The sequence below is a fragment of the Lolium perenne genome, chromosome 4, assembly GCF_019359855.2.
Source record: "Lolium perenne isolate Kyuss_39 chromosome 4, Kyuss_2.0, whole genome shotgun sequence".
In the NCBI taxonomy this organism is placed as follows: domain Eukaryota; kingdom Viridiplantae; phylum Streptophyta; class Magnoliopsida; order Poales; family Poaceae; genus Lolium; species Lolium perenne.
This window is the reverse complement of record NC_067247.2, coordinates 18,200,147-18,225,070: the sequence shown is the minus strand read 5'-3', so window position 1 is coordinate 18,225,070 and position 24,924 is coordinate 18,200,147. Positions and strand designations below refer to the sequence as shown.

General features: G+C 41.0%; 1 pseudogene; it reads left to right on the top strand.

The window, feature by feature from the left end:
- LOC127323654 (ras-related protein RABA2a-like) overlaps nt 1-14,742 on the top strand; it is a 33,341-nt pseudogene extending 18,599 nt beyond the window's left edge.
- Nucleotides 14,743-24,924: the final 10,182 nt, after the last annotated feature.

The following is a 24,924-nucleotide window of genomic DNA, read 5'->3' as shown; positions in this document are numbered from 1 at the left end:
TAATGCCCAATTAAATCTCACTATACTTATCATATCATGTATGTGCATTGTCATGCCCTCTCTATTTGTCAATTGCCCGACTGTAATTTGTTCACCCAACATGCTATTTATCTTATGGGAGAGACACCTCTAGTGAACTGTGGATCCCGGTCCTACTCTTTACATTGAATACAATCTACTGTAATACTTGTTCTACTATTTTCTGCAAACAATCATCATCCACACTATACATCTAATCCTTTGTTACAGCAAGCCGGTGAGATTGACAACCTCACTGTTACGTTGGGGAAAAGTACTTTGGTTGTGTTGTGCAGGTTCCACGTTGGCGCCGGAATCCCTGGTGTTGCGCCGCACTACATCCCGCTGCCATCAACCTTCAACGTGCTTCTTGGCTCCTCCTGGTTCGATAAACCTTGGTTTTTTCTGAGGGAAAACTTGCTACTGTACGCATCACACCTTGCTCTTGGGGTTCCCAACGGACGTGTCGATTGCACGCATCAACAGTTTTATTATAAATTTTGTACCGAACCATGAGGTTAGATCGCGACCAATTGAATTCAAAATCCTGCACTACAGACATAGTCAATTTTGCATATTGGCGTGGTTCACCAACAACAAAATCATCCAACCCTGCACGAGAAATTAGACTTTGAACATCTTGCAAGATTCCTGCACTTCTCATAAAATCCACGCACGGGTAGTAAGCGGGGTATACTCCTTCTTCGCGGTGAACTCTCATGACCTGTTGCACCTCCAATTCTTGTTGGTTGAGTTGGTGCCTACTTCCTTCCATTTTCTGAAATTTTTCAACAAACATTATAAAATTTGATTTGGTGACATATAATTGAGGGAAACTACCATAGGAACTTGCTAGAGTACTAATCATGCATCAAAACTAGTTTCTACCACTTAGAACAAGCATGCAAGCTCACTAAACATGTTACCTACAGCAGCAAAATATTCAAGATATACTCCACCAAACAAAATTCTACTTGGATAATTGAAGGAGTCACATACCGGAGAGCAAATGTGCCAAATTTCAGACAGAAATCTGGGCTGAGCAAAGAGATCGGGAAATCTGGAGCTCTGGAGCTCTTGAGTGAGAGGAACCTGGTGTGAGTTTTTTCGGGAGAGAGAAGAGAGTGGGAGGAAGAGATGATGAAGTGGGGTAAGGAGGGGCCCACACACCAGGGTGGCGCGCCCCCCTTGCTGGCCGCGCCGGCCTGTGGGGTGCCACCCTGGGGTGCCCCACTGGTTATCCCCAGGTGTTCCCAGGTGCCTCGTCGAAAAATAGGACCAACGGTATAATTTTTGTGAATTTTTGAAAACTTTGAAAAATGCACATTTCTGGGTGTTAAAATTATTATTACTGGGCACGAAATTTTTTGAAATCTCTAATTAACTAAAGAACTTTGCAAAACAAAAGTGCTACAGCACGTAGAACAAGTGGAGGGAGAAAGAGATGTTGTTTAGTTCCTCTATGCATATAAAATGAATTTGTTAACAAGGTTGATCAAGTCTTGCCACCAAATAAATTTTACATAGCATATGAAGAAGTAAACCTCAAATCAATCATGTTACCTTGAATTGTATTGATATGGATCCAATCACAAGAGTTTGATATTCTTCTTTAGGTTCATATATTGGACAATCAATAGTTCCCACTTTAATAGTTCTCACATTAGAAATTGTATTAACTCCACATGCTTTCTCAATCCTCTTGGGGAAATAAACGGTATGCTCCTTGTCATCGACATTGAAAGTAACTTTTCCTTTAATGCAATCAATAACAGCCCCTGCGGTGTTGAGAAAAGGTCTCCCAAGAATAATAGACATATTATCATCTTCAGGCATTTCCAACACAACAAAATCAGTTAATATCAAGCAGTTATTAGTAACTTGAACAGGAACATCCTCACATATACCAACAGGAATAGCAGTAGATTTATCAGCCATTTGCAAAGATATATCAGTCGGTATCAACTTATCTAGATAAAGTCTCTTATAAAGAGATAAAGGCATAACACTAACGCCCGCTCCCAAATCACATAGAGCAGTTCTAACATAATTATTCTTACTAGAACAAAGAATAGTAGGAATACCTGGGTCGCCAAGCTTCTTTGGAACCTTACCATTAAAAGAGTAATTAGCAAGCATAGTGGAAATCTCCTCATTAGGAATTTTCCTTTTGTTAGACACAATATCTTTCATATACTTTGAATAAGGAGGCAATTTAATAGCATCAGTTAAAGGTATTTGCAGGAATAAAGGTTTCATCCAATCGCAAAATTTATTATAGTGTTCTTCTTCCTTTGATTTTAGTTTCTTAGCAGGAAAAGGCATTTGCTTTTGAACCCAAGGTTCCCTTTCACTACCATGTTTCTTAGCAATAAAGTCTTCTTTAGTATACTTTTTATTTTTAGCATGCTTTTTAGGTTCTTCTTCAACCTCTTCTTTATCAGAAGCATCATTCTTATCATTATCTTTATCATGTTCATTACCACTTTCAGTTTCAGCATCAGAAATAGAAATACTATTAGGATCATTAACAGGCTCAGAGGATTCTACAACAGTTTTATGTTTCTTTTTCTTTTTCTTAGATGGAGCACTAGTTTCAGTTCGTTGAGAATCTTGTTCAACTCTTTTGGGATGCCCTTCAGGATATAGAGGATCCTGGGTAGAAACACCGCCTCTAGTTGTTACTTCATAAGCATGTTTTTCTTTAGAATTATCTTTTAACAAGTCATTTTGCACTTTAGTGAGTTGATCAATTTGAGTTTGAACCATTTGAAAATGTTTAACAAGTATCTTAACATCATTGGAGGTTCTCTCCACAATACCATGCAATTCACTAATAGCTCGAGAATTTTCCATTAAATGATTCTCTATTCTCATATTGAAATTACTTTGCTTAACAATATAATTATCAAACTCATCTAAGCATTGATCAGGAGGTTTTGAATACGGAACATCTTCTCTAGTAAAGCGTTCAAGAGAGTGTACCTCAATCATGGATGAAGGGGGAGTGATCTTACATGAATCTTCTATGGGAGGTAAATTCTTCACATCTTCGGATTTAATACCCTTCTCTTTAAGAGATTTCTTGGCTTCCCTCATATCTTCATCATTTAATTTAATCATACCCCTCTTCTTCAATATCGGTGGCGGGGTTGGTTCAGGTGTAGACCAATCATCATGATTCCGGCCTATTCTCGCCAATAATTCTTCAGCGTCATCTGGAGTTCTTTTCCTGAAAACACAACCAGCACAACTATCCAGGTATGCCCTAGACTCAATAGTTAGTCCACTATAAAATATATCAAGTAAATCATGCTTTTCCAAATCATGGTCAGGCCGAGCTCTAATAAGAGAGCAAAATCTAGCCCAAGCCTCAGGCAATTTCTCTCCATCTTCCTGATCAAAATTATAAATTCTCTGCAAAGCAATATGTTGAGCACTAGCAGGAAAATATTTTCGGAAGGAAACATCAAGCAATTCTTTTGGACTATTAATGGAATCAGGTGGCAAACTATTATACCAAGTTTTAGCATCATCCTTTAATGAGAAAGGGAAAATTTTAGCAACGAAATAAGTACGCTTCTTAACATCATCAGAAAACAAGCTACTAAGAGTAGATAGCTCAATCATGTGTTCTACAGCACTTTCTTTTTCAGTACCACAAAAAGGTGTTTTCTCAACAATAGATATATGAGACAGATCAAGAGAAAAATCATAATCCTTATCCTTAATGTTTATAGGAGATGTAGCAAATTTAGGATCAGGAGACAGCTTATATCTAACAGTATGTTGTGCAAGCAACTTTTAAATTTTTCTTGCATCAGTAGTAGCATTGCATTTATCAATAAAATCATCATCAAGTTCTACATAATCCTCATCAAGATCATCACTAGAGTATTCAACAGACTCAGGTGAATTAACAGGTGTAGCAGCATTTTCATTAGGAGTTTCAGCATTTTCAATTTGTCTAGACCTAGCAATTGTAGCATCTAGAAAAGATCCCAATGAACCACTATCATCAAGCACAGCAGAAGCATCATCAATATTATAAGAATTTTCAGATTTAGCAGAAGTACCGGCATGTAAAGCATGTGGTGGTGAAACAAGTTTATCAATCACAGATGGTGAATCAAGAGCAGCAGAGGTACTCAGAGTTGTACCTTTTCTTGTAGTGGATGGTAATATGGCGACTTTAGGATCGTGAGGTTTACCCATGATGGAGAATTTGCAGCGAACAATATCAATCCAAGTGAACTTCCAAATAAAGCTATGCTCCCCGGCAACGGCGCCAGAAAATAGTCTTGATGACCCACAAGTATAGGGGATCGCAACAGTCTTCGAGGGAAGTAAAACCCAATTTATTGATTCGACACAAGGGGAGACAAAGAATACTTGAAAGCCTTAACAGCGGAGTTGTCAATTCAGCTACACCTGGAAACAGACTTGCTCGCAAGAGTTTATCAAGAGTAATGCTTTTATAGCAGTAGCAGTAGTGAAATAACAGCAGCAGAGTAACAAAGACAGCAGTAGTGATTATAGTAAACAGCAGGATTAAAATACTGTAGGCACAGGGATGGATGAACGGGCGTTACATGGATGAGAGAAACTCATGTAACATTCAAAGCAGGGCATTTGCAGATAATAATAAAACGCTATCCAAGTACTAATCAATCAATAGGCATGTGTTCCATATATAGTCGTACGTGCTCGCAATGAGAAACTTGCACAACATCTTTTGTCCTACCAGCCGGTGGCAGCCGGGCCTCTAGGGAATCTACTGGAAATTAAGGTGCTCCTTTTAATAGAGCACCAGAGCAAAGCATTAACACTCCGTGAACACATGTGATCCTCATATCACCGCCATCCCCTTCGGTTGTCCCAATTTCTGTCACTTTGGGGCCTCGGGTTCCGGATAGCAACACGTGTATACAACTTGCAGGTAAGATCATAAAGCAATGAATATCATAATGAATCGATAACATGTTCAGATCTGAGATCATGGCACTCGGGCCCTAGTGACAAGCATTAAGCATAACAAGTTGCAACAATATCATAAAAGTACCAATTACGGACACTAGGCACTATGCCCTAACAATCTTATGCTATTACATGACCAATCTCATCCAATCCCTACCATCCCCTTCAGCCTACAGCGGGGGAATTACTCACACATGGATGGGGGAAACATGGCTGGTCGATGGAGAGGCATCGGTGATGATGATGGCGATGATCTCCTCCAATTCCCCGTCCCGGTGGAGTGCCAGAACGGAGTTTCTGGTCCCGAGACGGAGTTTCGCGACGGTGGCGGCGTACTGGATGGTTTCTGGCGATTTCGACCTCTCCCCGTGCGTTTTTAGGTCGAAGGCAATAAGTAGTCCGAAGGAGGGCGTCGGGGGCCAGCCGAGGCCGCCACACACTAGGGCCGCGCGGGCCCCTCCTGGGCCGCGCCGGCCTAGTGTGTGGGGCCCTCGGGCCCCCACCTGGCTTGCCCTTCTGGCTCCGCCAATATTCCGGGAAAATAGGACCTTCCGCATAAATTCCGAGGATTTTCCTGAAAGTTGGATTTTTGCACAAAAACGAGACACCAGAACAGTTCTGCTGAAAACAACGTTAGTCCGTGTTAGTTGCATCCAAAATACACAAATTAGAGGCAAAACAATAGCAAAAGTGTTCGGGAAAGTAGATACGTTTTGGACGTATCACGCGGCCCTAGCGTGTGGGGCCCCCGTGACTCCTCCGACTCTACCCTTCCGCCTACTTAAAGCCTTCGTCGCGAATACCCCAGTACCGAGAGCCACGATACGGAAAACCTACCAGAGACGCCGCCGCCGCCAATCCCATATCGGGGATTCAGGAGATCGCCTCCGGCACCCTGCCGGAGAGGGGAATCATCTCCCAGAGGTCTCTTTATCGCCATGATCGCCTCCGGAGGTCCATCGCAGTAGCTAGATGGTTGTCTTCTCCTCATTGTGCTATCATGTTAGATCTTGTGAGCTGCCTATAATGATCAAGATCATCTATTTGTAATGCTACATGTTGTGTTTGTTGGGATCCGATGAATATTGAATACTATGTCAAGTTGATTATCAATCTATCATATATGTGTTGTTTATGTTCTTGCATGCTCTCCGTTGCTAGTAGAGGCTCTGGCCAAGTTGATACTTGTGACTCCAAGAGGGAGTATTTATGCTCGATAGTGGGTTCATGCCTCCATTGAATCTGGGACAGTGACAGAAAGTTCTAAGGTTGTGGATGTGCTGTTGCCACAAGGGATAAAACATCGATGCTTTGTCTAAGGATATTTGTGTTGATTACATTACGCACCATACTTAATGCAATTGTCTGTTGTTTGCAACTTAATACTGGAAGGGGTTCGGATGATAACCTGAAGGTGGACTTTTTAGGCATAGATGCATGCTGGATAGCGGTCCATGTACTTTGTCGTAATGCCCTGATTAAATCTCATAGTACTCATCATGATAAATGTATGTGCATTATTATGCCTTCTTTATTTGTCAATTGCCCAACTGTAATTTGTTCACCCAACATGCTATTTATCTTATGGGAGAGACACCACTAGTGAACTGTGGACCCCGGTCCATTCTTTACATCTGAAATACAATCTACTGCAATTGTTCTTTAATGTTCTTCGCAGACAAACATCATCATCCACACTATACATCTAATCCTTTGTTTACAGCAAGCCGGTGAGATTGACAACCTCACTGTTACGTTGGGGCAAAGTACTTTGATTGTGTTGTGCAGGTTCCACGTTGGCGCCGGAATCCCTGGTGTTGCGCCGCACTACACTCCGCCACCAACAACCTTCACGTGTTCCTTGACTCCTACTGGTTCGATAACCTTGGTTTCTTACTGAGGGAAAACTTGCTACTGTGCGCATCACACCTTCCTCTTGGGGTTCCCAACGGACGTGTGTCTTACACGCCATCACGCCGCACTACACTCCTTCGCCAACAACCTTCAAGTGGCCTTCATCTCCTACTGGTTCGATAACCTTGGTTTCTTACTAAGGGAAACTTGCTGCTGTACGCATCACACCTTCCTCTTGGGGTTCCCAACGGACGTGTGCTTCACGCGTTATCAAGCAGATTTTTCTGGCGCCGTTGCCGGGGAGATCAAGACACGCTGCAAGGGGAGTCTCCCACATCCAATCTCTTTACTTTGTTTTTGTCTTGCTTTACTTTACTTTATTTACTGTCTTGTTTGCATTCTCTATATCAAAAATACAAAAAAATTAGTTACTTGCATTTACTTTATTTACTGTCTTGTCTGCATTCTCTATATTAAAAACACAAAAAAAAATTAGTTACTTGCATTTACTCTACTTTGTTTAGTTTGCTTTATTTACTATTACTAAAAATGAGTAATCCTGAAGTTGAAGTTCGTTCGTTTAAGCAACAAGGGGGAGAGAGTTTTAAAGATGCTTGGTATAGAATTAGCGATGCTCATCATAGGTGCACTAAGAAACACTCCACTATTATCCTACTTAGGAACTTTTATGTTGGTATCTCTAGCTGGAATAGGTATGTTCTTGATACTCTTGCGGGAGGTAATTTCCTAGGCACTCATGCTTTAGAAGCTAGTTGCATTATTGAGAGTCTAGTTGGAATACCACCTGTTAATGAAGCTAAAATTGAAATCTCTCTTGAAGATGTCATGAAAAAGTTGGAGGCCATAGAGAAAAATCTTCCAAGTGTTGAGACTAAATTGGGAATATTACTTGGTTACACTGATAAACTTGATAAAACTCTAAGTGGAATTAATGAGAGAATTGCCGTTTTAGAAACTTGTGCTACTCATGATAATCGAACATATAGTATTAGTGAACTTGAAGAAGCTATGGGAACCTTGGGTTCAACTTTTTCTTCTCTTAAGTTTAAGGAGAAAGCTTATGTGGGTAAGGAGCAAAAGTTCATGTATGTTTCTAAGGTGCCTAAGCCAAAAAACTATTATAGGCCTAAAATTGACAAAGCCCTTAGTACCACTATGGATGAGGGAGCATATAAGATACCTATTGTGACAAATTGTGAAAATTATGATTATGATGCTTCATCTCTTGATAATACTTGATTCACACTTTCTGCGCCTAGCTGAAAGGCGTTAAAGAAAAGCGCTTATGGGAGACAACCCATTATTTTACTTCTGCACTTTTGTTTTATATTTGAGTCTTGGAAGTTGTTACTACTGTAGCAACCTCTCCTTATCTTTATTTTATTACATTGTTGTGCCAAGTAAAGTCTTTGATAGTAAGGTTAATACTAGATTTGGATTACTGCGCAGAAACAGATTTCTTGCTGTCACGAATTTGAGTAGAATTCTCTGTAGGTAACTCAGAAAAATCTGCCAATTTACGTGTGTGATCCTCAGATATGTATGCGACTTTCATTCAATTTGAGCATTTTCATCTGAGCAAGTTAAGTGCCCCTGAAAAATCCGTATTTACGTACTGTTCTGTTTTGACAGATTCTGCCTTTTATTTCGCATTGCCTCTTTTGCTATGTTGAATGGATTTCTTTGTTCCATTAACTTTCAGTAGCTTTGAGAAATGTCCAGAAGTGTTAAGAATGATTATGTCACCTCTGAATACATGAATTTTCGATTATGCACTAACCCTCTAATGAATTTGTTTTGAGTTTAGTGTGGAGGAAGTTTTCAAGGGTCAAGAGAGGAGGATGATACAAATGATCAAGAAGAGTGAAAAGTCTAAGCTTGGGGATGCCCCCGTGGTTCATTCCTGCATATTTCAAGAAGACACAAGCATCTAAGTTTGGGGATGCCCAAGGCATCCCCTTCTTCATCGACAACTTATCAGGTCACCTCTAGTGAAACTATATTTTTATTCTGTCACATCTTATGTGCTTTACTTGGAGCGTCTGTATGTTTTTGTTTTTTTTTGTTTGAATAAAATCGGATCCTAGCATTATTTATGTGGGAGAGATACACGCTCCGCTCGTTCATATGAACACTGGTGTTCTTAGCTTTACTGTTAATGTTCATGGCGAAGGTTAAAACTGCTTCGTTCATTATTATTTGGTTGGAAACAGAAAATGCTTCATGTGGTAATTGGTATATTGTCTTGAATAATTTGATACTTGGAAATTGTTGTGCTCAAATAGATCATGTTTAAGCTCTTGCATCATGTACTTTGCACCCATTAATGAAGAACTACCATAGAGCTTGTTGAAATTTGGTTTGCATGATTGGTCTCTCTAAAGTCTAGATATTTTCTGGTGAAGTGTTTGAACAACAAGGACACAGTGTAGAGTCTTATAATGCTTGCAATATGTTGTTATGTAAGTTTTGCTGTACCGGTTCATACTTGTGTTTGCTTCAAACAACCTTGCTAGCCAAAGCCTTGTACTGAGAGGGAATTCTTCTCGTGCATCCAAATCCTCGAGCCAAAAACTATACCATTTGTGTCCATCATACCTACCAACTATGTGGTATTTCTCTGCCATTTCAAAGTAAATTACTTGAGTGCTACCTTTAAAATTTCATTCTTTGTCTTTGCAATATATAGCTCATGGGAAAATAGCCTTAAAAACTATTGTGGTATTGAATATGTAGCTTATGTGTCTTATTTCTTCTAAGTTGCTTGTTGAGCGGTAACTATGTTTCTGGGGATGCCATCAACTATTACACCTTTGTTGAATATCATGTGAGTTGCTATGCATGTTCGTCTTGTTTGAAGTAAGGGTGATTTATCATGATCAAATGGTTTGAGTATGCATATTGTTAGAGAAGAACATTGGGCCGCTAACTAAAACCATGAATCATGGTGGAAGTTTCAGTTTGGACATTAATCCTCAATCTCTTATGAGTATATTATCTGTTGTTGAATGCTTATGCATTAAAGAGGAGTCCATTATCCATTTTCTATGTTGTCCCGGTATGGATGTCCTAAGTTGAGATTTATCAAAAACGAGAAATCAAATGCGATCTATCTCCTTGGACCTTTGTACAGGCGACATAGAGGTACCCCTTTGTGACACTTGGTTGAAACATATATTATGCAATGATAATCCAAGCTAATTAGGACAAGGTGCGAGCACTATTGGTATTCTATGCATGAGGCTTGCAACTTGTAGGATGTCTTATGCATATCACATATGAATTATTACTACCGTTGACAAAATTGTTTCTATGTTTTCAAAATGAAAAGCTCTAGCACAAAAATAATAATCCATGCTTTCCTCTGCGAAGGGCCTTTCTTTTACTTTATGTTGAGTCAGTCTACCTACTTCTTCTATCTTAGAAGCAAACACTTGAGTCAACTATGTGCATTGATTCCTACATACTTGCTTATTTGCATTCATCATATTACTTTGTGTTGACAATTATCCATGAGATATACATTCATGAGATAAACATGTTGAAGTTGAAAGCAACCGCTGAAACTTATATCTTCCTTTGTGTTGCTTCAAAACTTTCTACTAAGAATTTATTGCTTTATGAGTTAACTCTTATGCAAGACTTATTGATGCTTGTCTTGAAAGTACTATTCATGAAAAGTCTTTGCTATATGATTCAGTTGTTTAAGTCATTGTCTTTACCATTGCTTCGAATCACTTCATTCATCTCATATGCTTTACAATAGTATTGATCAAGATTATGATAACATGTCACTTCAGAAATTATCCTTGTTATCGTTTACCTACTTGAGGGCGAGTAGGAACTAAGCTTGGGGATGCTTGATACGTCTCAAACGTATCTATAATTTCTTATGTTCCATGCTACTTTTATGACAATACTCACATGTTTTATACACACTTTACATCATTTATATGCATTTTCCGGCACTAACCTATTAACGAGATGCCGAAGCGTCAGTTCCTGTTTTGTGCTGTTTTTGGTTTCAGAAATCCTACACAGGAAATATTCTCGGAATTGGACGAAATTAACACCCAGGGTCTTATTTTTCCACGGAGCTTCCAGAAGACCGAAGGAGATACGAAGTGGGACCACGGGACGCCGACACCATAAGGCGGCGCGGCCAAGGAGGGGCCCGCGCTGCCCTAGTGTATGGGCCCCTCGTGAGCCCCCGACTCTGCCCTTCCGCCTACTTAAACTCTCCGTCGCGAAAACTCTATTACCGAGAGCCACGATACGGAAAAAGTTCCAGAGACGCCGCCGCCGCCAATCCCATCTCTGGGGATTCAGGAGATCGCCTCCGGCACCCTGCCGGAGAGGGGAATCATCGCCCGGAGGACTCTACATCACCATGATCGCTTCCGGACTGATGTGTGAGTAGTTCATCCTTGGACTATGGGTCCATAGCAGTAGCTAGATGGTTGTCTTCTCCTCATTGTGCTATCATGTTAGATTTTGTGAGCTGCCTATCATGATCAAGATCGTCTATTTGTAATGCTACATGTTGTGTTTGTTGGGATCCGATGAATATGGAATACAATGTCAAGTTGATTATTGATCTATCATATATGTGTTGTTTATGTTCTTGCATGCTCTCTGGTGCTAGTAGAGGCTCTGGCCAAGTTGATACTTGTGACTCCAAGAGGGGGTATTTATGCTCGATAGTGGGTTCATGCCTCCATTGAATCTGGGACAGTGACAGAAAGTTCTAAGGTTGTGGATGTGCTGTTGCCACTAGGGATAAAACATCAATGCTTTGTCTAAGCATATTTGTGTTGATTACATTACGCATCATACTTAATGCAATTGTCTGTTGTTTGCAACTTAATACTGGAAGGGGTGCGGATGCTAACCTGAAGGTGGACTATTTAGGCATAGATGCATGCTAGATAGCGGTCTATGTACTTTGTCGTAATGCCCTGATTAAATCTCATATTAGTCTTCGTGATATGTATGTGCATTGTTATGCCCTCTTTATTTGTCAATTTCCCAACTGTAATTTGTTCACCCAACATGCTATTTCTTATTGGAGAGACACCACTAGTGAACTATGGACCCCGGTCCATTCTTTTACATCTGAAATACAATCTACTGCAAACTCTGTTCTTTGTTGTTCTTCGCAAACAAACATCATTCTCTACACCATACGTTTAATCCTTTGTTTACAGCAAGCCGGTGAGATTGACAACCTCACTGATAAGTTGGGGCAAAGTATTTTGATTGTGTTTTGCAGGTTCCACGTTGGAGCCGGAATCCCTGGTGTTGCGCCGCACTACACTCCTTCGCCAACAACCTTCACGTGGCCTTCATCTCCTACTGGTTCGATAACCTTGGTTTCTTACTGAGGGGAACTTGCTGCTGTACGCATCACACCTTCCTCTTGGGGTTCCCAACGGACGTGTGCTTCACGCGTTATCAGCCGACGCATGGCTGGCCCTTATTCATGGAGACCAGCCTCGCCTATTCGTCCCCCGCGGCCGCCCTCTTCGCCGCGAGCTTCTTCTCCCTCTCCACCCTGCCGCGAGTTTCGTTCCGCCGCCGCTCCCCATCCTTCGCCCACCTTGCGTTTGTCCAGCCCGGCGGCCTCTCTTTTGGCACCCGCGGCTTCCTCACCTTTGGCGCACTATCGGCGGCGATCTTCTTCGGTGGCATGGTGCTTGAAGGGAAGAGGAGGAGCTGCAACTGTGGGGGAATGGCGGTAGCTCCTCCTAAATTCGGCAGGGAAAATGGGTCTATGCGGCGTATTTTGGAGGGAAAACGAAATAAATGGACGGAACTACCCTTTCTGTCGCCGACACCGCGGACCCGCTCGATATTTCGCGCGTTTTTGTTTTGTCCGGAGTCCCCGACCGGGCCTCGGGGGATGGCCTGGGCTCTCCGGATGGATTAAGGGCTTATTTCGGCGGAAAAAGAGAAGCCGGGACGCGGCTGGGCCGAATAATACCGTCCGGATGAAAAAGGGCTGCCGGGGGACTCGTCGGGGAGACGGCTGGAGGTGCTCTAAGATACGGCACGATTGGAGTAGAAATCCAGCATGCATCCATTTTTACAGAAAATAGCAATATACTTCCTCCGTTGTAAAATAGTCTACATTCTAACTCTATTTTTTTAAAATATTCTACATTCTAGCTTTTAGTCAACAACAATACTGAAAACGAAATGGTTTTGCTCTCTTTATTGGATGTTGCTGTTTCTAATATTGCTTGCATTGGTTGTTTACATATCTAAGTAGTACTAATAAATGCAATACTGGTGTATCCATTCTGATTTAGTCTACATTCTAGAAAAAATGAGTTAAATTAGTATTATATTTATTAGTACTAGTTAGATACATAAACAACCAATTCAACCTACATTGAAAATAACAACCTCCAATAAAAAGAGCAAAACCACATCGTTTTCAGTGTTGATGTTGACTAAAAGCTAGAATTTAGAGTATTTTAGAATAAAATTTGAGGCTAGAATGTAGACTATTTCAGAACGGAGGGAGTATGTCAAGATGAATCCAACGATATTAATTTTGTGTCATAAAAGCTGCTGCTCTCTCTGATCCAAATTACTTATCGTTGATTCAATGAACATAAAACTCATTTTAAGTAACTCATTTTGAACATAAAAAAGATGTCTCATCTTTATATAATTTTGGATGTATCTAGATAAAAAGATAGATCCAAATACATCTAAATTTTAACATAGTTGAGACTTTATATTGATGGAGAGAGTAATATTTTGTCTAAATATGCGGCAAGTAATTTAGGTCAAAGGGAGTACTTTTTTCTAGATGGGAAGTTGATTAAATTTAATAAAATTTGAGTTAAAGATGTATCTAAATTGCACTTATTTGTTGACGGGACGGAGGGAGTACTTTGAAGCTATGCTGAATTTAAAATAGCACGCTATTTATCAGCTAATAGCGCGGTATAGCATATCTAGAGAGTCTACGCTAAATTTTAGTAATTTGTCTCGTTGTGACGCTATTTGCGAAATAGCATGCTATATCGCTCTAAAAATTCATAGCGTTAGAGCGCTATTTTTTTCAGGCAAGTTTTTTTTTCCACTTCTTCTTGGTGATGAATTGCAATCCGTTGGTTCCACTTCTAAATCAGAAGATAATATCGCTAATGCTAATAATTTTTAAAGAAATAATTTATACTATGTTGTTGCCTTGTGAAATGTTGATGTTAGCCTTTTAAAATATTTGAGATCTATTTTTATATGTGGTTATGTATGTACGATTCAGCCACTTTTGGACTATATATTCATTTATTCTAATAAAAATATTTATTTTAGGCTATATTTAGTTTTATTTTGAAAATGCTACTATTTAAAATATACCACGCTATTAGCACGATATAAAGTCCATAGGGTTTGTAGGATGTTGTTGCTATTTCATTTAGCACGTTGTTTTAAACCTTAATTGTTAGTGATCGACAATATATATGGAGACAAGAACTAATCCAGTGGAAATAGCAATAATCTGACATTGCCGAGGACACTTGAAGCCAGTCAATGCTTAGGCTAGATAGACAGCTGGTTGAGAGCTTCTTCGTCCTTGCGCCGCCGGTCGAAGAAATCAGGAGCCATGAGCACGGGTTGCTGGTTGAACATCCACGGGGTGATGCCGAGGCGTCGGGGCCGGACGAGACGCGGCTCGTTGCTGTCGCGCGCGTCGATGCCAATGAGGTGGCAGCCTGTTCCCTGAGGAACGGCCCGCGGCAGCAACAAGTAGATTACGCCGGCGTCCTGCTCCCTGAGGAACGGCGACCATGGCACCCTCCTCGGCAGCCCCGCCTCCACGAAGCCCTCGAGCGCCCAGATGCTCAGCAGGCTTAGCTCCAGGTGCCTCTCCCACCGCCGCTCGGTGGCGCCGTCGGACAGATCCAGGCTCAGCACCACCACCGTGGTGTCACCGGGGTGGTCGCAAGACTCGAGGACCACGAACCAGACGCTGTCCCCGACTCCGACGCCCATGGCCCGATGCTTGTACTCCAGCTCCTCGATCCTGTACTCCTCCGGCAGCGGGACGAAGGTGAACTCCACCGCAGAGGCGTCTTCGTGGTCGAGGAGGTCGGCGCACTCGCAGTAGAGGATGCCTTGGGTCAGGTCGGCCCAGAAGGCCTTGCCCTTGTAGGTGAACGCCTCCGCCTCCCAGCCGAACCTGTCTGGCATCCCCGTGGCGTGCCTCCGCTGCCGTATCTGCCAGGGGCCGACGCCACCGTTAACCTGGGACGGTGACTGCGGCGTCCAAGAGCTGAGGACGGGCCGGCCTAGCTCGTCGTGCTGCTCTGCCTCAACCGCCGTTAGGACCAGCGTGTAGCCACCGTAGCCCGGATGGCGCACGAGGAGAGGGCAGTTTGTGTAGGCGGCCTCACAGTGCGTCGGCACGTACGGGAGCAGAGAGAGCGAGGCGGTGTCTCTATGGTAGACGAGGTGGTACGACTGGAGATCGCCGAGCTCTCTTTCATGACGGAACGACACGCAGAGGACCAGGACGCCCGCCTCGTCGTCCACGGCCTCCACGCTGGCGGAGAGGCGGACTTTAGTCCCGTAGATCTCCAGCAGCGCGTCGTCGATCTCGCCAAACACCTTGGCCAGCTCGCCTGGGACCTCTTCTTCGAAGCGGTGGAGAACCCCGTCGGTGGCGTGGACGGCGAGCCTCGGGACGCCGCCCTCGTCGTCGTCGCCGCTGCGGAGGTCCGCGAGGAGGGTGAGACCCTCCACGATCTGCTGCCCGAGCGGACCGCAGCCGTAGGCCACCTTGCTCTGGCACTCGCACTCGACCATCTCCCAATCTCTGTATTCGTGGTACACGGCTGTGTCGTCCAGCAGCAAGAACGGCCAGGAAGCGGCGGCCGCCGCCATTGATTGCTCCATCGATCAGATGGTGTTTGGTACTATATATGTCGGACGTGGATGATGGCAGATCGATCACATGAAACTAGGCAAAAGCATGAGCACCGAAAACTTTAGCCAAGGATGCGTCTCGCACCCTATTATTTACCTCTTTTATTTTTTGCTTTTCTATTTTTCTCCGTACAAACTTGCGGTAATACAAACGTTCAGCCAGAACCTGTATATATACACGAACAGCCGACCGATCCAAACATCCCAATCGTAATCCTACTCGAATACTGAGAAAATCTAAACCGACTCAGCTCAACGTTTCCTATTCTACTTCTACTAGGACACGAACTAGTACCAACACGCCTACGACTCAGACTCAACTTTCCTAAACCTACATAGACACCTAATCCAACGTGAACGAGCACAATAGACACAAGATTACCCTAACAGGATCGACCCTACGTACTCCATACATATACAAGACGGCAGAGGGGGTGCACGTAAAAGATACAAAACCGACTTCATCCATGAACCGACCTAGCTATATAACAATGGAAAAAAAAGTACGAAGTATATTTTTTGCGAATCGATCAGTCGGGAGTACTGTTTTTATACATGGGAGAGCATATGCTCCTCTATTTTAAAATGCATCTTACACATATTTTTTTTTTAAATGAAACAAATATTGCACGTACATCTTCACATGATACACGCTCACAAAATCGTGTCATAAAAAAGCGACTTGTCATATGACGTGTGCAAAAGGTCAAAATCCAGTGCTAGAAATAATGTTTTTCACAAGATAGTATTTCTCTTTTTTATAGATTACAAAGAAATAATGGTTTTTGTGAAACTTGATGAACACACATATATTATGAAGATATACATGTAGAATTTTTTGTCAAATTTTTTTGACACTTTAAAATATAATTTTTTGATAGAGGAGGTATATACACCGTGGAGCCAAATTGAATTTCCGCCCTCTCAACTGGAACATAGATGCTAAAAAAAACAATGTTTTTTTTTTCAGATTACCGCACAGTACAATGTTATAAACATGGCCAGATTGACCCGAAAAATGCCCGGATAAGCCTACTTAGTTTACATGGGCATATGCGGCAAGATGTGGGACACCTGCGGACAGTCCCACTTGCAGATTGACCCAAAAATGTATTCACTTGTGGCACTGTAACACAATATGACGATCATAAGTTCCACCTAATCATGTTATACAGCTTAGAATTTATGTTTTCTATATCTAATCATTTACCAGAAGCCCCTATCAGGATATTAGACAGACATTACGATTGAGAAGCCTTCACACGCATAAGACTATATATACATCATGCATCATAAAAGTGATATAAGTTAATATGCGGAGGCATGATTTTGTCCTTTAAAGTATCCGGATCTAAAGGTTTTTTTTTTAAAGACAGGGCATGTCTCAAAAACCGACTAATGTAACTTATTTACATAACATGATACTTATTCAGAAATTGTGTCTCCGTATTTCTAAATTATAACATTATAAATGTATCACAAATACCCCATAGCTAATATTCAGTTAAAAGCAGCGTGTTCTTTATGATGATAATTATGTATTATAAAAATAGATAGTTGAGGTCATAGGTTGATTGAAAATTAAATTCTAAAAAGGTATAAAACTTTATTATAAATAATAATTGTTGGTCCTTCTGACTTGTTTGGTCTTCACTATCTCTCCATCGTGTGTGACGATGGCACATATGACGAGTTTTACACATCTGCATGCGTGTCACCCGTAGTTCTGCATTTACTTTAGAGCATTTTCCATCGTGTTCCGTTAGAAAATCTTTGTTCTATTTCGTGTCGGGTGGGGTGATCCTCGTGTGGGAGGCAATCACGGGTTCCCAGCGGCGTGTGCCCGTGCCTACCGCGTTCCAGTGCGGCTACCCAACCGCGGCCGTGTTCTGTGCAGCGGACGGGTGTGACCATTGCGGCTGCCATGTTGGCCCCTTCTGCATTGTCCTCATCTTCGTCATCTCCGGCACATACGACACTTCTGCCTCCGCATGCTTGTACTCGTCGGAGACCGGCACCTGGGGCAAGATCACCTCCTCGATACAGTGCAATCTTGGTATTTGCTTTACCGAATTTGGCAGTGTGCTCATTCAGAATTATCTCATCTACTTCATGTCGGACGACTTCGGTGCTCACTTAGATGATTTCAACAATAAGTTAACAACGAAAATAACATGGCATGTGATAAAAAAAAACTGATTGATTATATTTGCTAGTCCGCTAGCCACGCCGTCGCCAAGCGTTTAAAGTCTTAAGTCGTGAATATTCACGCGAGCGCACACGCTATGTGTGTGTAGTGCAGACCTATGTGTGCTTATAACATTTTAAATGTCTACCACAGCTTCCCTTATAAGTTGCCCTCCACTTCCTCCCCTTAGCACAGTGGGACTAAAATATTGGCATGCTCACAGTAGTAGAAAAAGGGTCTATAGTCCCAGTTGATAAGGGTCTTTAGTCCCGAATTTGCAACCGGGACTAATCAGTCGGGACTAAAGGCTGTAAAACAAACCGGGACTAAAGGTCTCGCCACGTGGGCTCTCGCGTGCATCGAGGAAAATGACCTTTAGTCCCGGTTTGTAACACCAACCAGGACTAAAGGTTATTTCGTTAATTTCTTTATCCATTTTTGTTAACCTCATTATTTTCGCTCCCTCATTTTTTCTATTTTTTTAGAATTTCTAGTATTTTAGTTAATCTCGGTCAGTTTCTAACTACACTTAATCTCTAGTCAAATTACTTACATGTGGTCAAACTTCCCGCTCGGTCACCCATCCTCCCACTACTCCAGCACTAGCACGCTTAAATTCCAAGTTTCTTTCCCATCCTGCTTCCAAGTGCTTCGTGCACATGTTGTTGATAGTAGTATCATATCAATCCTATTAACATGTTGGTCGATCTCACACTTTTTTATTGTTTGAATTCTAAAAAATTATTTTAATAAACAAAACTAATGATATAATAATCTTGTATTATAATTTCTTGTATTATAATTATATTATAATTTTAAATTCTTTTAAATATAAACTGTTTAATTTGTATTATAATTGTTTTTTAATTTTTAATTTTTAATATTTTTTTGCCAAACCTGAAAATTTGAGAATCTAAAAAATGGCTAACATGGTTAAGGAAAAGGATGCAATTATTAATTTAAAATTTTAAAAATATAAAATCCTGACTTTCTAGCAAAAAACTAAAATCTTCTTGCTTTCGTATTTTTATTCAGAATTTTGAGAATCTAAAAATTAGCTAACCGGGAAAACCCTGGTGAATTCGGTGTAATTTTTTCTCATGATCATTTTGATATATTATACGCTTTTTTCGACGTCGTTTGAAAAATTTAATACCATTTTACCTTTTTTCTAAAAAAATGCAAAAAAGGTTTAAATTCAAATTTATTAATTTTCCCTAATATTAGGTTGCCTAACATACATGAATCTCAAAAGATTTTATTTTTAGAATTTTTTATCATTTTCTTTTATATTTTACATAGCTAAAAAGGGCGATCCAGGGAGTGGGGTGTTGACGTGTAATACACACGTCCGTTGGGAACCCCAAGAGGAAGGTGTGATGCGCACAGCAGCAAGTTTTCCCTCAGTAAGAAACCAAGGTTATCGAACCAGTAGGAGTCAAGGAGCACGTGAAGGTTGTTGGTGGCGAAGTGTAGTGCGGCGCAACACCAGGGATTCCGGCGCCAACGTGGAACCTGCACAACACAATCAAAGTACTTTGCCCCAACGTAACAGTGAGGTTGTCAATCTCACCGGCTTGTTGTAAACAAAGGATTAGATGTATAGTGGGGAAGATGATGATTGTTTGCGAAGAACAGTAAAGAACAATTGCAGTAGATTATATTTCAGATGTAAAGAATAGGACCGGGGTCCACAGTTCACTAGTGGTGTCTCTCCCATAAGATAAACAGATGTTGGGTGAACAAATTACAGTTGGGCAATTGACAAATAAAGAAGGCATAACAATGCACATACATATATCATGATGAGTACTATGAGATTTAATCAGGGCATTACGACAAAGTACATAGACCGCTATCCAGCATGCATCTATGCCTAAAAAGTCCACCTTCAGGTTATCATCCGAACCCCTTCCAGTATTAAGTTGCAAACAACAGACAATTGCATTAAGTATGGTGCGTAATGTAATCAACACAAATATCCTTAGACAAAGCATTGATGTTTTATCCCTAGTGGCAACAGCACATCCACAACCTTAGAACTTTCTGTCACATGTCCTGCATTTAATGGAGGCATGAACCCACTATCGAGCATAAATACTCCCTCTTGGAGTCACAAGTATCAACTTGGCCAGAGCCTCTACTAGCAACGGAGAGCATGCAAGAACATAAATAACATATATGATAGATTGATAATCAACTTGACATAGTATTCAGTATTCATCGGATCCCAACAAACAAAACATGTAGCATTACAAATAGATGATCTTGATCATGATAGGCAGCTCACAAGATCTAACATGATAGCACAATGAGGAGAATACAACCATCTAGCTACTGCTATGGACCCATAGTCCAGGGGTGGACTACTCACACATCAATCCGGAGGCGATCATGGCGATGAAGAGACCTCCGGGAGATGATTCCCCTCTCCGGCAGGGTGCCGGAGGCGATCTCCTGAATCCCCCGAGATGGGATTGGCGGCGGCGACGTCTCTGGAAGGTTTTCCGTATCGTGGCTCTCGGTACTGGGGTATTCGCGACGAAGGCTTTAAGTAGGCGGAAGGGCAGGTCAGGGGGCGTCACGGGGGCCCCACACGCTAGGGCGGCGCGGCCCCCTGTAGGCCGCGCCGCCCTAGTGTGGTGGCGCCCCGTGGCCCCACTTCGTATCTCCTCCGGTCTTCTGGAAGCTTCGTGAAAAAATAGGCCCCTGGGCGTTGATTTCGTCCAATTCCGAGAATATTTCCTTACTAGGATTTCTGAAACCAAAAACAGCAGAAAACAGCAACTGGCTCTTCGGCATCTCGTCAATAGGTTAGTGCCGGAAAATGCATAATAATGACATATAATGTGTATAAAACATGTGAGTATCATCATAAAAGTAGCATGGAACATAAGAAATTATAGATACGTTTGGGACGTATCAAGCATCCCCAAGCTTAGTTCCTACTCGCCCTCGAGTAGGTAAACGATAACAAAGATAATTTCTGAAGTGACATGCTATCATAATCTTGATCATACTATTGTAAAGCATATGAGATGAATGCAGCAATTCGAAGCAATGATGAAGATAATGAGTAAACAAATGAATCATATAGCAAAGACTTTTCGTGAATAGTACTTTCAAGACAAGCATCAATAAGACTTGCATAAGAGTTAGTCATAAAGCAATAAATTCTTAGTAAAGGTATTGAAGCAACACAAAGGAAGATATAAGTTTCAGCGGTTGCTTTCAACTTCAACATATATATCTCATGGATAAATTTCAACACAAAGTAATATAACAAGTGCAATAGGTAAACATGTAAGAATCAATGCACACAGTTGATACAAGTGTTTGCTTCTGGGATAGAAAGAATAGGTAAACTGACTCAACAATAAAGTAGAAGAATGGCCCTTCGCAGAGGGAAGCATGGATTACTATATTTGTGCTAGAGCTTTTCATTTTGAAAACAAGAAACAATTTTGTCAACGGTAGTAATAAAGCATATGTGTTATGTATAAGATATCTTATAAGTTGCAAGCCTCATGCATAGTATACCAATAGTGCTCGCACCTTGTCCTAATTAGCTTGGATTAACATGGATTATCATTGCATAGCATATGTTTCAACCAAGTGTCACAAAGGGGTACCTCTATGACGCCTGTACAAAGGTCTAAGGAGAAAGCTCGCATTGGATTTCTCGTTTTTGATTATTCTCAACTTAGACATCCATACCGGGACAACATAGACAACAGATAATGGACTCCTCTTTAATGCATAAGCATCCAACAACAGTTAATATTCTCTTAAGAGATTGAGGATTAATTTTCCAAACTGAAACTTCCACCATGAATCATGGCTTTAGTTAGCGGCCCAATGTTCTTCTCTAACAATATGCATACTCAAACCATTTGATCATGAAAATCGCCCTTACTTCAGACAAGACGAACATGCATAGCAACTCACATGATATTCAACAAAGGTAAAAGTTGATGGTGTCCCCAGAAACATGGTTACCGCTCAACAAGCAACTTATTAAGAAATAAGACACATAAGTACATATTCTTCACCATAATAGTTTTTAAGGCTATTTTCCCATGAGCTATATATTGTAAAGGCAAAGAATAGAATTTTAAAGGTAGCACTCAAGTAATGTACTCTGGAATGGCAAAGAAATACCATGTAGTAGGTAGGTATGGTGGACACAAATGGCATAGTATTTGGCTCAAGGATTTGGATGCACGAGAAGAATTCCTCTCAATACAAGGCTAGGCTAGCAAGGTTGTTTGAAGCAAACTCAAGTGTAAAAGGTGCAGCAAAGCTCACATATGAACATATTGTAGGTATTATAAGACTTTACATTGTCTCCTTGTTGTTCAAACACCTCAACAAGAAAATATCTAGAGTCTAGAGAAACCAATCATGCAAACCAAATTTTAACAAGCTCTATGTAATTCTTCATTAATGGGTACAAGGTACATGATGCAAGAGCTTAAACATGATCTATATGAGCACAACAATTGCCAAGTATCACATTATTCAAGACATTATACCATTACCACATGCGGCATTTTCCGTTTCCAACCATATAACAATGAATGAAGTAGTCCAACTTTCGCAATGAACTTTAAAGATAAAGCTAAGAACATATGTGTTCATACGAAACAGCGGAGTGTGTCTCTCTCCCAAACAAAGAATGCTAGGATCCGATTTTATTCAAACAAAAACAAACAGACGCTCCAAGTAAAGCACATAAGATGTGACGGAATAAAAATATAGTTTCACTAGAGGTGACCTGATAAGTTGTCGATGAAGAAGGGATGCCTTGGGCATCCCCAAGCTTAGACGCTTGGGTCTTCTTAAAATATGCAGGGATGAACCACGGGGGCATCCCCAAGCTTAGACTTTTCACTCTCCTTGATCATATTGTATCATCCTCCTCTCTTGACCCTTGAAAACTTCCTCCACACCAAACTCAAAACAAACTCATTAGAGGGTCAGTGCATAATTCATATATTCAGAGGTGACATAATCATTCTTAACACTTCTGGACATTGCACAAAGCTACTGAAAGTTAAAGGAACATCCATCAAACATAGCAAAACAGGCAATGCGAAATAAAAGGCAGAATCTGTCAAAACAGAACAGTCCGTAAAGACGAATTTTTTTGAGGCACCAGACTTGCTCAGATGAAAATGCCCAAATTGAATGAAAGTTGCATACGTATCTGAGGATCACGCACGTAAATTGGAAGATTTTTCTGAGTTACCTACAGAGAACCATGCCCAAATTCGTGACAGCAAGAAATCTGTTTCTGTGCAGTAATCCAAATCTAGTATTGACTTTACTATCAAAGACTTGACTTGGCACAACAATGCAATAAAATAAAGATAAGGAGAGGTTGCTACAGTAATAACAACTTCCAAGACTCAAATATAAAATAAAGTGCAGAAGTAAAATAATGGGTTGTCTCCCATAAGCGCTTTTGTTTAACGCCTTTCAGCTAGGCACAGAAAGTGTGAATCAAGTGTTATCAAGAGACGAAGCATCAACATCAATAGGTATTTTAGATGTGCCATCATCCATAGTGGTGCTAAGGGCTTTGTCAATTTTAGGCCTATAATAGTTTTTTGGCTTAGGCACTTTGGAGACATACATGAATTTTTGCTCTTTACCCACATAAGCTTTCTCCTTAAACTTAAGAGAAGAAAAAGTTGAACACAAGGTTCCCATAGCTTCTTCAAGTTCATTAATCCTATGGGTTTGATTATCATGAGTAGCACAGGTTTCTAAAATGGCAATTCTCTCATTAATTCCACCTAGAGATTTATCAAGTTTATCAGTGCTATTAAGTAATATTCCAAATTTAGTCTCAATACTTGGAAGATCTTTCTCTATGGCTTCCAACTTCCGGATTACTCATTTTTAGCAGTAGTAAATAAAGCAAACTAGATAAAGTAAATGCAAGTAACTAATTTTTTTGTGTTTTTAATATGGAGAACAAGACAGTAAATAAAGTAAAACTAGCAACTAATTTTTTTGTGTTTTTTATATAAAGAGCAAACAAAGCAGTAAATAAAATAAAGTAAAGCAAGACAAAAACAAAGTAAAGAGATTGGATGTGGGAGACTCCCCTTGCAGCGTGTCTTGATCTCCCCGGTAACGGCGCCAGAAAAAGAGCTTGATGGCGTGTAATACACACGTCCGTTGGGAATCCCAAGAGGAAGGTGTCATGCGCACAGCAGCAAGTTTTCCCTCAGTAAGAAACCAAGGTTATCGAACCAGTAGGAGTCAAGGAGCACGTGAAGGTTGTTGGTGGAGGAGTGTAGTGTGGCGCAACACCAGGGATTCCGACGCCAACGTGGAACCTGCACAACACAATCAAAGTATTTTGCCCCAACGTAACAGTGAGGTTGTCAATCTCACCGGCTTGCTGTAAACAAAGGATTAGATGTATAGTATGGAAGATGATGATTGTCTGCGAAGAACAGTAAAGAACAATTGCAGTAGATTGTATTTCAGATGTAAAGAATAGGACCGGGGTCCACAGTTCACTAGTGGTGTCTCTCCCATAAGATAAACAGATGTTGGGTGAACAAATTACAGTTGGGCAATTGACAAATAAAGAAGGCATAACAATGCACATACATATATCATGATGAGTACTATGAGATTTAATCAGGGCATTACGACAAAGTACATAGACCGCTATCCAGCATGCATCTATGCCTAAAAAGTCTACCTTCAGGTTATCATCCGAACCCCTTCCAGTATTAAGTTGCAAACAACAGACAATTGCATTAAGTATGGTGCGTAATGTAATCAACACAAATATCCTTAGAGAAAGCATCGATGTTTTATCCCTAGTAGCAACAGCACATCCACAACCTTAGAACTTTCTCACACGTCCTGCATTTAATGGAGGCATGAACCCACTATCG